The following is a 13,428-nucleotide window of genomic DNA, read 5'->3' as shown; positions in this document are numbered from 1 at the left end:
GCAGACAGTATTCCTAGGGGGAATAAGAGAAAGGCCAGAGGGCAAACCTCAATGACCATCTTCCTCCATCTTGCTAGAACCAGGCTGCCATGTGAGGTGAGGTTGCTTGACCTTTCATCCATCCCTAGAGCTGCACTGGAACAAACAGAAGGATCATTCTTTGTAGCAGCATTCACTCCCTCTTGGCCCTGCATAAAGAGTATCTGATATAGAAGACAGCTCAGAACATAGCCTGGGTCTGTGTGAATCCCCAAGATGACACCTAGATTTGAGCTGTGGGTTGTAGGCTCAAGCTGACAGCCCAAAAGAGACATCTACTTAAGTCAGTTCCAGTGAACTGAGACCCCATATCCCAACTGGGTATTTCTGGTCTGGGGCAGCCTTGGGACCCTGGTGTAAGGGCCAGGTCTCCCACACTCCCTCTTTTTTTTTTTTTTTTGGTACTGGGGATCAAACTCAGGACCTTTGCTTGTGAGACCACTGAGTTAAACACCCAGCCTCACAGTTCCTCTCTTGACCTGCCCCTGTTCCCTTTGTGAGTTCTGCCTCCTGAGCTCCACCAGCAAGCTTGACTCAGCTCCCTGCACAGATCCCCTTACACAGCTCTCCCAGCAGAATGCCCAAGGCTGTCCATCCCTCTTACACCCAAGTCACAGAGCTGGAGAGTCCAACAGGCCAGACAGTCTCCACAGCAAGCAGAGGTCAGAGGAAACTGGAAAGCTTAGCACTGGCCACCTTCTACCAGGTGCCATTAACCCATATCCATGTCCAAGGGGTCCTGGCATGGCCCCTACCCTACAGAAGCAGGGAAAGAGGTGGAGAATGGCCAACTTCACACTTTAACATGACCACTCAAGCTGAGTTAGGCACTAAAACTAAGAAGCAATGGGGTTTTGCCTCCAAACCCAACCTCACTGCCCACCCTGGAGTACCTGGCTGCAGCTTGATCTCATGTGTCCCCCTTAAACAGGTGCTCATGAGAACTAGTCAGTGCCACGGCCCAGACTGAGTCACCATACAGGGACCAGGGGCCATGGGAGCCAGCTGCCATTGTCCACCCATCCTCTGTCCCTGCTGAGTCACTCACTGGAGAACAGCCCTCCAAAGACACCCCCCTGCCCAGGAATCCCGGCCTGCTCTTGAGAGCCCAGCTTCTATCTCAGGTTGTTACCAAGATCATCTGCCAGGAAGTCCTAGAAAGGATTTCAGCCCCATGGGCTAGCTCAGGAGAAACCTGAGTGGCTTGCTGCTATGGGGTGGTTTAAAAGCCAGACCACAGAGGAAAATATACCCTTGATTCTACACATTGGCCACTGTGCAAATGTGGTTATTCCTCTGGAAAGTTTCAGTGCTGTGTAATCCTGTCAAACAGTGACAAGAAGGAGACCTCAGGAAGGGGAATACTTCTGTAAACACCCCATCATAAGGCCTTTATCACATGGAAAGGACACTGATTTCATCCCTCTGAAATGCCCGTCTGATAGACATCCTGTCCTGATGTGTCCAGCTTCTGCAATTCAGGAGGAAGGAGCCAAAATTTCTGCAGTGCCCCTGTCTGCTGACCTATAGTGGCAATGTTGTCCAGAGACCCTGAGAGCTGCTGCAGTGGTCTATACCTGCCAGTGAGGAGCCAAGTTCAGTTCATCCCAAACAAGGAAGTGCTCAGAGTCCCCTCCCACTCCCCATGCCAACTGCTCTAAGAATAATGAGAGAAGTGACTTAAAGCTTCTAGAAATCACACAATATACACATAAGGAAAAAGGAGCTGGAGGAATTAAAGTGACATCAAAATTCTTAAGAGCAGCTATGGAAGCTGAAAGGCAATAATGCTATACCTTCATTGTCAACCTAGAATCCCAACAAATAATTCAACAAACAAACATTTACCAAGTGACTCCCAGCCTAGCTCTATGCCAGCCAAACTACATTATGGACTCAATGATAGGATAACAATTGCCCACAACACAGCATCCACCAACTCACCTGCCAGACATCTTTCTCAAGAAGCTCCTAGAAGGTAATATCCATCAAAACTAGGACCAAAGCCAGAGACAGAAAAACAGAGAGACTGAGACAGAGACAGAAAGGGGATCCAGGAAACCAGTGATCCAACACAGCAAAGAGACAAAAGGATTTCTCAGGAAGATGATGGGGAGGAAAGTCCCCCGACCACAGCTGTGGATCTAAAAGCAAGAGCTAAGTTGGATCAGAAGGCCACAGAACTGGGACATCTCAACCAAATAAAATTCACATCTAGGCCCTGCAGATACATATAAAAGAATCCAGAATACAAAAGTGTTGGTTTCATGGGGTACAAGGACAAGGGTAGGAGAAGGGAGCTGAGCTTTTGTTTGTTGCCTTAGAGTACTACTAAGCTTTTCCAAATATTTTGATAAAAATAAAAATCAAATTTAAAAAGTAAAATGAATGGCTGGGGATGTAGCTCAATAGTAGAACCTGTGCTAACATGTGCATTGCCCTGGGTTCAATCCCTAGCTCCCCCCTAAAAAGAGTAAAATGAATGTCACAAAGACAGATCTATAAGAATCTAAAACACTGTGGGGGATGTTTACCAACCTCTAAAAAGCAGTCTAAATATCCAACCACAGAATAATGCTGTGGATTTCACAACCACCTGTTTGTGGGGAGAAGAGTCTTCCCCTAGAACCATTACAACTTTAAATACATTCATCATTTACAGGAGGATCTCAGAATCATTTAATATCAAGGACAAGGAGGAGGGATCCATGAAATGTATCCAGAGAGCTTCCCTTTCTCTGTGCCTCCACCCCATCATACTGTCTTCTTCCCAGAGTCAGCTGTCGGGGTTGATGGTCACTGCTCAACACCAGGCAAGAGCCTCAGCGCCCATAGATGACTGAGAGCAACTGTGTCTCCATCACACACTCCAGGAGCCAATGCCAGGCTCCAGAAAGACCAGAAACAGCCTCAATCCCCTGAGCACCTGACACGGTTGGTCATCACACATTCTCCGAGCTAGTGACAGCCTCGCTCTGTGGCTGCACAGTGTTAGGTGCACCCAAATATAGTACAAATCATTATTCTCAATATAGCACCCCTCCTAGCCCCACAGTCCCACTTCTAGAAAATTTGCCCCCAGAAATGCCGGAAGAAGTGAGCAAATGTGAATGTGCAAAGCACACTTCTCATGCTGCAATGCTAGGGAAGTTTAAGCATCCACTCCACACTCAGCCGTGGTGTTCATCTCTGGGCAACTTTAGAGGTGAACTTCATAGCTCCCTTGATAGCTTCCTGAGTTCTACATTTGTTACAGTTACAACTCATGACTTGTGCAACCAAAAGCTATTTCCAACCATGTGTTCTTTATATATTTGAGTTGTTTATATACTTTCCCATGTAAAGTGACATGAAAAGTCCCGTGTCCTTAGGGTGAGCCTGGAGCTTGTCACAAACTAGAGACTCAAGTCCGGTCGCAGCAAGTACAGAAAATTGTTCAAAGACCACTGTCCCTCCGCGTTGAGGGTGTAAGTAAGAAAAGGCCCCTCACCAGCAGCCAGCACAGCGGAGGCTTCCTGAGCCAGGGAGTCAGCTGCACCAAGTACTCCAGCCCTTTGACTAACTGAAGCAGCTGCGGGCTTCTCGGAGTAGCCGTCAACCATGTCAAAACACTTCCCTCTGTCGCCCACCGGGAGAACTGCGCTGCTTTCCCGCCGCCAGCAACCGAGCTGGCCTGGCCCTTCTTGTACACCACGGACCCTCTTGGGCCGCGCATTCGCCCGTCTGGGCCCAGGACAAGCCAGAGCCCCAGCCACCCCATCCCCTAGGGAGCCCTCCACCCTCTCAGGAGCGGCCCTGAGGAGGCCGAAGCCGGGAGGTCTCAGCATGAGTTCCCAGGAGGCTGGATACGGAGGCTGCGGCTACACCCGGATTTCACACTCAGGTCCCGCTTTGACCTCTCCAACCGAGGAGACGTGACCGAGAGCGTGGAATCAGTGAGTGGATTTGTTAATTGGCTACTTGATGAATTAGGCAATGACGTATACCCTCTGTCCTTCCCCAGCCTCCCACCACAGGGACAGCAGCCATCACAGAGGCTGCGCTCCCCTGGGGAGCTGAACCCCATCCTTTTTCCTAGGTCTCTGGGTAAATCTGCCTCTTTAGGTATGTGACAGTAAAGTAGGTATGAGTTTTAAATTCCAACAAAACTAAGAAACTAATCAGAACAGCCGTGGACCCAGTCCTTGCTCTACTCTGAATGAATTTTAAAGGACAGTTATGAAATATTCACCATGCTTTATGCATAAAACGTCCCTTGTACTGATGGGAATAACCTCATGAACAACTGAAGGAACGCAAATGTCCTCCTGTCTGGGTGGATATTAGGTTGTTACAAACAGGGATTCTGGGTCCCTGCCACGCACATTGAACCGTAGTGATTCGGTACTGTACTGTACTGTACATACAGTCAGCAGAAAGAGGTTAAGCCTTTATGTCCACTTCAGTGGAGAGTTGTCCATAATATCTTAAATGAAACACACCGTTTGCAGAACCTTACATACAAAATGAATAAAAGATACAAAAATAAAGATTGCAAGTGTACCTTGGTGGTAGAGCACATGTGGTGTGATCAAAATATGTGGTGAATGTTTAATTTTTTAATGTAATACAGTAAAAGATACATTGTCAGTTGTCCCCCTCAAATACTCCCTGTTTTCCTTGAACACACTTATCCCATAATTCTTGCCACTTCCAGGATTCTGGAAGTCCTCTCTCACAAGTGTCTTTACAAGGTGTGATCAGAAATACAGTGAATGGGGCCCGGGATTTAGCTCAGTGGTTCTACCGCCTGCCTCGCAAGCACAAGGGCTGAAGTTCGATCCCTGGTACTAAAAAAGAAAAAAGAAAGAAGGAAATACAGTGAATGGCAATGTGTCTTTTACTATAATAATTTTTTTTCATTTAAACAAATCATTAGCAGTATTTTTCTATCAACCTTCACCTATATAATATTTTAAATGGGGAAATACAGGGTATATAAAAATAGTACATGTACTTGAATTACAAATACATTAAAATTATATAAGAAAAATAAATGGGTTATCTTAGGAAGGTGTGACAGTAGTAGTTTTTCCTCCTTTCACCTAACTTGCCAGCTGCTATAATAATCTACACATAGAAATATATGAATTTTTACTGTTGATAAATGAATACCTTTAAAGCTTGTGTCCAAAGAAGTCACTTGGACCGAGTTCATGGAAAAGGTCTCAGACAGAGGCCCTTAGGAGCTTCTCAGACTGGGAGACAGCAGAAGTCGGAGCATGGACAACCGGAGCATTGACAATCAGCATAGAGGGCACCTATCCTGGCCCTCAGGTGAGATGCACAGGACACTACCATCTGAAGCCAGGCCCAGTCCCAGAAGCCCCAGAAAGGGCTTCCAGGATATGATGAATACTTGTGATGTGGACCCAGTGAGATACAAGCAAGACCTGGGGAACTCACCCAACAACTGCCAGGCCCCTGCAGCCTCCCACTGGCACTCCAAGAGTCTCTCTCTGTCTTCACACACCTCCCTCAGGGGGCTTCCTTCTGGGAAAACAGAAAGTGCATAAAAAAGGCCATGTGTGTGCTGCCCAAGAAGGCAGTGGTGAGGGACTCACAGCCAACAAGCGACAGCAGCAACTGGGCCCAATAGCTGTGCCCATCCTGAAGAGGTGGCAGAACAGTCCCCAGTGTGCCCAGTGAAGCTGAGCTGCCTGTGAGTCACTAAAAGTGATGGCTGCCCTGTGTTTCCCCCAACTCAAGATGGTTCCTGTGGCCTTGTGCTCAGAGGCTGAAGGGGACCGACTGGTGGGACTCAGGCTGTGTGAAGCCCACACTGAGGGTACATTTGTTTTCTGTCACTGCATAACAAACCACCTCAAGCTTGGAAGCTGAGCTTTACTCACTTATCGGGGTGCAGCGCTGTGCCTAGCAGCTCTCACATGCAACTTGGATCACAAAGCCTGAGTCAGGGAACAGTACAAACTTTTATCCATAGCCCAATCAGGGTGTCAGGGACCAGCCATAGGGCAGAACCTGAGCCCTGGAACAGGCTATGCTTGGCCCAACTTAGTTTCCAGGAAGAGGCCTCTCCCCCAGGACCCTGTCACCAAGCAGGGATCAATGTGGCCCTTCCAACAGTGTCACTTCCAGTGGAAGGTGAAGAAGAGAAGCTATAGTCACCTACAGTGCCACCCCTTTGCACTGAGGAATCCTCCACAATGTGACAGAATAAACTGCTGTGTTTTTTAAGCACTACTTGTGTTCCCTTGTTACAGCAGCCCTGACAGATCAACACAGCCTCGGGGTCTCAAACCTGCCTTTGTGCTGTGTGTAGTCTGTGCAGCCTTGGGGACACCTGCCCCAAGCATTTGAGGCCTGGTGTATCCTTTTGTCCATCTGGACCAGCATCCCTGCAACTGACAGAACTATGACCTCAGAGATCTAGGGATAGGAGTGCAGGGGACAGTGTCACTTCTGACTCCTTCATTCCACTACTTACCTGCCAGGTATGGAGCAAGAAGGAGGGGGACAGCCTCCTTCTAGCTCCAGAATGGGCCCATCACCAACTCTAACTCCCCCACTGTCTAACTCAACAGTGACTCCGGTCTAAATAAACAAGATGAAGACAGAAATGAGAATCACTATTGAAAGTGGTTTCTCCCTGAACTCTGAAAAAGTACTTGTGTGTTTCCATTCATAATCCAGTTTCTAGAAGTCACTGCTCAGATCCGATCCCATAAAAAATAAACTCCCTGCCTGAGATGATAGAAAGGTGTTCTCAGAAGTCTGTGCTCTCACAATTCACCTTTCTAGGAAACAGCACTGAGGAGCCTGGTTGAATAGTGATTGTCCACCAACACTACACTGCAAGGGGGCTCCTTTGATCTCAGAGGAAAGGGACATGCTTTCATGTAAGGCAGTCGTTGGATAGGCTTTCAAGAGGCACACAAGATGATTTGAGGGGCTTCCTGGTGATGGCTACCTGGTCACTGGGTATCACTAAAGTGGAGGAAACACACTTAGCCATGGTAGCCAGGATCAGCCACAGTCCTACAAAACTGCTGCAGCGGGATGATGAAGGGACAATGAAGCAGGAGAGGGGCTCAGAAGGAGGACAGCACAGCACAGCCACACAGAGCAAGAAGGAAGATGATGTAAATGACAGAAAGAACACTAATAATGCTCCATGTAGTAGCTGCTTAGGACTCAGAGGACAGAAGGCTCCAACCCCTCCAAGACAGCTCTGTTACCCTCACAAAGCACTCTGGGACTACCTGCAACCTAACTCACAAGGGCAGCTGTGAGGATAGATGAGGGGTGCCTGTATGATTGTTTAGATGGGCTCCCCAAATTCACGTGTTGGAAGTTTGGATCCCCGAGGCAGTGCTTTGGGGAGGTGTGGCCTAGTAAGTAGTGACTGGGTCGTGAGGAGAGAGCCCTTGTGAATAGACCGGTGTCGCTGTGACCAACACAGCTGCTATAAAACTGAGTGCATGCCTTCTCCCTGGCACACAGTCGGCTGCCCTTTCACCTCCACCACATTCCACCACACCTGAAGGCCCACACCAGGTGCCGTGAAGATGCTCTTGCACTTTCCAGCCCCCAGAATAAATTTCTTGTCAAATCACCCATGGACTAAGACAAGAGGAAAGGTATCTTCCCTTCAGTCTTATCCACCAAGCCATTTGGGAGCCTCCTGCAGGCCGGACCCCACTCCAGGATCTAATGAAGCAAAGAGAACAGCAGATTCAAACATCTCTTTCCTTAAAGTTTATGTCCCAATGGGAAGGAGAGGGATAAATAAGGAGAGTAAAAGATACTATAAATGATACGTAATTTACCAAAGGATTATTGAAGGGGGCAAGAGGTGAGGAATGTACAGGGTAGATGAGATGGCCATGCTGAGCGAGGTGTAGGAAGCGTGAGGGCTCCCTTTCCAGGAAGCTGGAGGAAGATTTTCCAGGCAGGGGGACCACATGCTAAGGTCCTGGAGCCCCAAAGCCTAGCAGATAGCAGGAACTGGCTGCCATCTGGTATAATGGAAGAGAAGAAAGTGAAGGGAAAAAGGAAGATCAGAAGATTAGGGCATAAGGGGCTTTATGGGCCCAAAGGACTGGCTTTGGCTGAGTTTGAGATGAGAAGCTTAAGAGGCTTTTCTGTGTACAGTGGCCTGGGGCAGAGGTGCATATTGCATATTGGTCAGTCACTGATCCCTAAAATGATGGTCACAGCCATATGCAGAAGGAGGGGAACAAAGGAATCAAGAAATAAAATCTCAGGTTCCCAGAGCACTGGGTGGCAAGGGGACAGTAACCAGAGATAGGAATACAACAAACCTTTGAGAAACAAGTGGAATCTGGGGTTCGGGTTCCAAGGCAGAAGCTGGTGGGCCAGAAACTAGTCAGAGAGGGTGTGAAGCCAGGAGGGAGGGTTCGGGGGGGAGCCAGCAGGAAGGTGCAGAGTGGAGCAGGGAGGGGTCAGTAGTCCCAGACGCTGCCAGACACAGCAGGGTGAAGAACACCACTCTCTTGGATCCCAACCTGACAAGAGCTTTACAGAAAGATTCATTACAGAAGAGGGCAGGGGAGGGAGCAAGAGGTGGCTGGAGCAAGGCCCTGGCAGTTTGCAGTTTGCTCACCAGTTTCCTGTAGCTACTGTAACAAATCACAGCGCTCAAATAGGGAAGGGTGAAGTGGGTGGAGAGAGGGCAGGGGTATGGGGAACAAAACAAGAACTAAGATATGTAAAGATATGCAAGCTATGTGTCATGTAAAGGCACAAGATCCCAATGATAAATGTAACTGTACTGTTTGCTTTAAATATACCAATAAACTTAATGGAAAAAAATCACAACACTCAAGTGTTTTAAATAGCACAAATGCATCTCTTTGTAGCCAGAGGTCAGAAGTCTTAAGCCGGTCTCATTGAGCTAAAGTCAACCTGTAAGCAGGGCTGGCTCCTTCCCATTGCTCCAGGGGAGGATCCATTCCTTGCCTTCTCTCACTTCACTTTGTCTCAGAACCCTTCCTCCACCTGCAAGGTCAGCAGTGTCCAGCTGAGTCTTTCTCATGCTGCATTGCTCTGGTTCTGACCTTGCCACCTCTCTCTTCCGCACATATCTGCTTTTGTGGCTATGTTGGGTCCACCTGCATGATCCAGTTTCCTCTCCCTGTGTCAAGGCCAGCTTCCTCTTTGCAATCTGACATGCTCGCAGGTCCCAGGGCAGAACAAGGATGTCTTTGGAACTATTATTCTGCCAACCCCTGAGCCGCTCTCCAGTCTATTGTGGAAAGAGGGTGGGGGTAAGGACTGCACAGGGGCCTGCTCCTGGGCACAGTATGGACCTGCATAGTTCGATGCAGAAAACCAAAATGTTCTAAGCACCTAAAAGCGGTGAGTAGTGAGGAGGTACTAAGTAGGGAGGTACTGGGGGCCTTTTCTGAGAAGCCAGGGCAGATCTAATAATGAAGATTAATCCAGCACTTTGGCCCCACACAGGTCTATTGAGACATTTGGAATGGCTGTAGTAACAGCCAAGAGCTCTCGAGTGAGCAGGCACAACTGGTGAAAACCCAGGCCCAGGCTGGCCCAGCGAAGGGATTTAGCAACCTCACAAATCTGCCAGGTCCATCGGCTGCACCAGGTGACCTTGGGTATAGGCAACACAGCTCTGCATCACTGGTGCCCTCCAGCCACAGCCCTCTCCAAGGATCACACCACAATCTGGGATGCCCTAGGGAGGGGAAGCCAGTCTCAGCTGCCCCCACACCACCTATGAATAGGAAAGAAACAAGTGATCACACCCAGAGAAAGGGTGATAGCCATTGCTTGTGGGTAGAACAAGCAAGAGTATGGAAAAAGCCAGCTTTACTGGAGCCCGTTGCTCCTCCCCAGGGACCTGAACTGACCTCAAAGAACCAATATATGATGTCAGGGGCAGTAGAGATACTACAAAACTCAGAGGGCTTTATTACAGCCATTTAAATGTTTCTGAAATGTGTTGACTTTGTAACCAACCACTGAGTGATTACAGGAGGAACAGTGGGCATTAGAAATACTGGCAGTATGGTGGTGGCAGCAGCAGCACAATGCTGTTTCTGGGTGGCCCTAGACAAAGAAGAGAGGGAGTAGATGAGACATCCAGGTACTGGCAGAAGAGGTCAAAGCTTTGCTCCTCCAGGGCAGGAAAGTGGCTATTCAGGAGAGCAGTGTTGAATACTAAAATACTCCCAGGTTTCTGGAGTTTAGGTGGCGGGGCTCATAAGTCAGGGTGCCCCAGCAGCCTCCCCACCATACCCACAGAGTGACACCATATTGGGGGTGAGATGTGCAAGGTGTTACTTGCCTGCAGCCTTCACAAAATAGTGTCACTCAGCAAACCCTTATTTAATGCTGAATATTGTCATTGTGATGTCCTTGTCCCTGACTTCAAAAGTTGTTTTGTTTTTCTCAAAATCTGTTTTTTTATTACACGTGGGCTGAAAGGATCTGTTTCTTGCTGTGCTTGAGCTCATGCAGACTTCAAGAGGAATCAGTCCTGTGTTTCTTAAAGCATATTTTAATGTCGCTTCTGGCCCTTCAGCCATGCTTCTGCCAGGCAAGGTGAATGAAGAACCAGAAGAACCCATACCGCTCAGCAGCTCCGCCTCTGAGACTGGAAGGCCAAAGGATTTATCGGGGTCCTACTGCTGGATAGTAGAACAGAGCTTGTAGGCCTTAAAAGCAAGTAGGAGGTTGGTGACAGCAAAAAAGTTAGCTCTGTCTGAAAGAGAACACAGAGCTCATTACTGCAAGCACCTTTCTCAGGATATTAGAAATGAGATTGAGCTAGTGGAGGAAAAAGATTAGCCAATCACAGACCATCCAAGGCCAAGCCATCAGGCAGGTTCCGAAATTGGCTCCAGGTTCCCATGATGTCTTCTGTACCTCAGCCCTGCTTTCTTTGTAGGTGGCTGACTCTACCACAGGGAGAGGTGTTCAGAACAGCCTTCAGAATGCTGCACCAGGAGAAAGCTCAATTCTCCATTAGGAATTACTGCAGACGAGGGCCATCTAAGATGTGATTGGAGCATTTGTCATCCAGCCCTGCTGTGACAGCGGAGGTTCACAGATACTTGTCTTTTTTCCCTTGTGACTGACTTGGAAGAGACATATGAGCAGCCTCTTTCTGGGCCCAGATTGGGCACCAACTTGTTTCCTAAAAAAAGCTAGAGCCTGAGGACATTGACCTTTGCACTTTTCACCATTATGGTGTAACAGCCAACCACATCTGCGTGGTTCCAGAATGATATGTCCAGTGGAGTCAGTGAATTGGTTTTGCTGCAGAGCTCCAGCCCCTGAGTTCTAGTCACTTTTGCTGGGCCTAATTTGCAGTGTCAAACTCTAGGCACTCACTGACCACTGGGAGATGAACATCTCATTATCTCTTTACCAGTCAGTGTGTCTCACTATGTGTGGAATAGCTTTTCATATTCTATTTATAATTCTACCTTTTTTGTGTTATTTTGTTTAAACTTTCTGTTTAAGTGTTACAAAATATACCAGAAGTAAATATTAGAGAGGAGGGAAATGTTGAAACTTATTGGAGAAAGTCTAATTTTCTTTACACTCTGCAGATACCCTATCTTATGGGTGAAACTCACTTGCATCCCAAATGGAATGGAATTTTCAGTTATCTTTTAATGTTTTACATTTTAATGATTTACATTCAAATCTATATTCCACATGAAGACTATTTTTATGGCTGGCACAGTAAAAGACTCTGGATTTCTTTTCTTTATAGCCAGTTAGGCCAGCACCTTATGATAAGCAAGCCACTGGTTCTTACTGACCTGCCTTGAGTTCCCATCATGACTTGGACCAGCTTCAGGCACCAGTGGTCCAGCTGTTCTTCTCGAATGTTCCTGGGCCTACACCATACAGTCACAATTCCATTGGCTGTGTGAGAATGTTAAACACCTGATAATGTGTGACTCTTGGCTCACTATTCTTTAAATTTTTTCAACTGCTTTCAGATATTATTCTTCCATATGAATTCAAACAGTTTTATTTCAAAAAAGAGAATAGAAAAGATCTCTTTAGGATTCCAACTTAGGTGGCATCATATTCACACATTCTTTCAGAGGTACTGACATTTTTAACTATAATCATATGTGTGTGTGTGTGTGTGTGTGTGTGTGTGCATGTGTTTAGAGAAAGTCAGAAAAGGAGTAAATAAAGAAAAAATGAAATATTTATTTTTCTTATTCCTAATTAACCTAAAGGATACCTGCTCAAAATATCTGGTGAATGAGGTGATTATTAAATATGGATAAGTGAGATAAATAAAACTATTGCCATAGGGATGAGAGCGAGGAATTGAGAATAGTATAAGGTGACAACACTGTGTAACATGGTATAGCGTCATTTAAAGGTGAACTTGGATTAGTTACAGATGTGTATTGCAAATCCTGTGGAAACCACTAAAAAAACTTAAAGAGGTATTGTTGATATTCAAAAAGAAGAGATAAAATAGGATCACATATGTTCAATTAAAACCAAGAAAGATAAGGCTGGGCATGGTGGCCAGAGCGAGGAATTGAGAATAGTATAAGGTGACAACACTGTGTAACATGGTATAGCGTCATTTAAAGGTGAACTTGGATTAGTTACAGATGTGTATTGCAAATCCTGTGGAAACCACTAAAAAAACTTAAAGAGGTATTGTTGATATTCAAAAAGAAGAGATAAAATAGGATCACATATGTTCAATTAAAACCAAGAAAGATAAGGCTGGGCATGGTGGCCCATGCCTGTAATCCCAGCACTCAGGAGGTTGAGGCAGGAGGATCACTGTGAGTTCGAGACCAGCCTTGTCTACATAGTGAGTTCCAGGTCAGTCTCGACTACATAGTGAGACCCTGTCTGTCGGGGCCCAGTCATGGCCCACTGGAGTTTGACATTTGGAAAATAACTTCTTCTTGTATAATTAAGGCATCAACATTTGCTACTCTTCAAGGAAACTGTTTGTTAAACTTGTTTTGACTCTTTGACCCTGACATAACAGGAAACTCATTAGCCGAAGATCTGATGTTATCTGTAAGAGTCAGGAACTCACCCTGACATAACAGGAAACTTGTTAGCTGAAGATCTGATGTTATTGGTAAGAGTCAGGAAATCTGGTCTTTGAAAAACAATGACTTGGTGTTTTTTGTTGTTGTGTGCCCTTAAAAGCTTCCTGTTGCTGTGAACCTATAAAAGGAGCTGTTTCTGCGAAATAAACCAGACTTCTCTTGGTCTCCATTCAGGCTTGAGTGTTCTTTCCTTTCTCAATCCTCACTCCCCAACTCAGGCATGTTTGTGTTGTGACGGCTGGACCACCACACTGTCTCAAAAAAAAAAAAAAAAAAAAAACAAGAAGAG

General features: G+C 46.6%; 1 pseudogene; it reads left to right on the top strand.

The window, feature by feature from the left end:
- The first annotated feature begins 7,052 nt into the window (after positions 1-7,052).
- The window catches only part of LOC104860311, an 11,884-nt pseudogene continuing 5,508 nt past the window's right edge, over positions 7,053-13,428 (top strand).

Source organism: Fukomys damarensis, unplaced genomic scaffold, assembly GCF_012274545.1.
Source record: "Fukomys damarensis isolate Sample0158 unplaced genomic scaffold, DMR_v1.0_HiC HiC_scaffold_8, whole genome shotgun sequence".
Taxonomy (NCBI): Eukaryota; Metazoa; Chordata; class Mammalia; order Rodentia; family Bathyergidae; genus Fukomys; species Fukomys damarensis.
This window is presented reverse-complemented; position numbering and strand designations above follow the sequence as displayed.